Source organism: Temnothorax longispinosus, unplaced genomic scaffold (assembly GCF_030848805.1).
Source record: "Temnothorax longispinosus isolate EJ_2023e unplaced genomic scaffold, Tlon_JGU_v1 HiC_scaffold_1005, whole genome shotgun sequence".
Taxonomy (NCBI): Eukaryota; Metazoa; Arthropoda; class Insecta; order Hymenoptera; family Formicidae; genus Temnothorax; species Temnothorax longispinosus.
Window position 1 is genome coordinate 1 of NW_027269492.1, and position 2,411 is coordinate 2,411.

At 37.7% G+C, this 2,411-nt stretch overlaps 1 long non-coding RNA gene across 1 annotated transcript; it reads left to right on the forward strand.

Moving 5' to 3' along the window:
* Positions 1-91: 91 nt before the first annotated feature.
* LOC139823452 (uncharacterized) lies at positions 92-2,404 on the forward strand. Its single transcript, XR_011734774.1, has 3 exons — positions 92-705; positions 837-926; positions 1,033-2,404. It is a non-coding gene; the product is annotated as an uncharacterized lncRNA (long non-coding RNA).
* Positions 2,405-2,411: the final 7 nt, after the last annotated feature.

The window sequence follows — 2,411 nt, forward strand, 5'->3', positions numbered from 1 at the left end:
CGAGCCTGCACCCTGCACGCTCCCGCATGCGCATTCGCAGATTCTCGACCGTTCTCGATTTCCAGGTCGCAACGCGGTCTGCGCCACGGGGGTGAAAGTAGTAGGAGAAGGGGAGAAACGTCATGGCGGCAGGGCCACTTAGGAATGGGAGGCCGAAGCAAGCCGAAGACTGTCGATCGGGCACGAAGTCGAAAAGGAAAAGTGAAACAGAAGGGCCGTTATTCTAATGTTCGGTGTAAATTGTGAAAAACGCGGATCCCGAGTGACGAGTTACGACGTTCTTAATATTCCTCCGAGATAATCTCGCGTTCGCTGCTGTTGCACGTGTTCTGAGTTCGCCCTCGTACGAGAGATACCCTGTCGAAGGACAGATTTCGTGAGATCGCTGCTGCACATATTCGGAGATTTGCCCTCGTAGAGAGATACCCTTTCGAAAGACAGATTTCGTGAGATCGCTGCTATACGTATTCGGAGATTCGCCCTCGTACAGAGATACCCTGGCGAAGGACAGATTTTGTGAGACCGCTGCTGCACGTGTTGTGAGACTTCTGAGATTCGCCCTCGTACGAGAGATAACCTGGCGAAGGACAGATTTCGTGAGACGTGTTCGGATATTCGCTCTCGGACGAGAGAGAACCCGGCGAAGGACAGATTTCGCTGCTGATGCACGTATTCGGAGATTCGCCATCAAATCGCCCTATATTTGTAAGTACAAATATATATATATATATATATATATATATATATATAACCATATATACTGATTTGTTTACTGTTCACATTTGTTTTATATACAATCTGAAACTGTATCAATTAATGAAATGCATATATTTCAGATGAACGAAAAGGTGAATGTACCAACTGTCACAGGAAGGGAGGACACTTTTGCCTCATCCGTACAGTGGCACAACAGTTTGATGTCGAAGGTAAATTTTTTTTGTTAAATTTGCCTAATTTTTTACTTTTTTACTTTAATCTATAATTTTTTAAATTAGCAATATTTAACGTGTGAATGTAATTGTATCATTACAGACTGCTGCTGGTACTAAAGGCGATACATTTGCCCGGAGGAATTTGAGGAACAAGAGGAAATAACGGGAGGCCCACCAGTAATGCACAGATAAGCGAGAAGACAAAATGTGCAATCTAGTCGTAAAGAAAAGTATGTAATATGTAATATACTCGTGTAGGTAGGATTCGACGATTATATGGTTCCTTATGCGTGATGCGTGGACAATTTAAGGTTTTTTGCAAGATAATTTTACCTTGTGCATTATTACATGTTATACATTATGTATGCGGTGGCGGAGTCCGTACCGGTGCAGTTTGTCTAACATTAGCCAGTGGCTAATGTTATAGTATAACATGTAATAATACATGTAATGATACATTGTGTATAATAAATATTTTATTATACACAATGTGTATCATTACATGTATTATTACATGTTATACATAACTTATAAATGTATGTGATTTCATTTATAATCAACTTCTTTCAGTTCTAATTTCATTTACTTTGCACTTTCTTTTGGGGTTAATATCAATTGATAAACTGTTGTATACGATGCCTTCGAAAAAGAAATATTCTTGCAAATTTCCCAATTGTGCCAACAGCTATTATTGGTCGAAAGGTGAAGCCAATACAGTCATAAATAAACGTTTTTATAGATTTCCAAAAAATTCTGACATTTCTACGAAATGGAAAATGATTTGTGGCATCGATATCACTATTAATTGCCGGAATATGTACATTTGCGAAGATCATTTTCAGAAAGAAGATTTTGTTAACTGTACAAAAATTTGTTGAACCTAAATGTCATACCGAAACACATTGATATGTCAAACAATTTAGTCACAATAGAAGTTGCTGCTTTTGACTGCCAGTCAATAATGACTGAAACATCTTCTGCCGTTTGTATCGATTTAACGGCAACAAGTCTGAAACCATAGTAATTATTTATGATGAATGTTCTTCATTTATTAAAATGCACTCGAAACGCCTTGCTTCGTTGTAAAATTAAATTTGCAGAAAACAAAGTAGCTAAATTTCAATACATTAGAAATGCTTTTGATGTTGAGAAAAATTTTTCCTTTAAAATTCTTTATAAATTAAAGAAACATGATCTTAATTTCAAAGACTCTTTTATTAAGATAAGGGTAAAAATTGCAGCGCGTCAGTTGAGCCATACTGTTGCTGCAGCTATTCGTGCTTATAGCGTTTCTAACACGAAGGGATTGTTTCCAGTTGAATCTATACAAACGGCAGAGTTTGCTGAATTTATAGATGATCTCTTTGATTCTTTAAATGGTTCAACAATAAATCCAGATGATGGCAAAAGGTATAGATGTTGCTTGCAAGACGACTCGCCACTTAATGTTATATAGCAAATTACTGTCAGAAATGACTA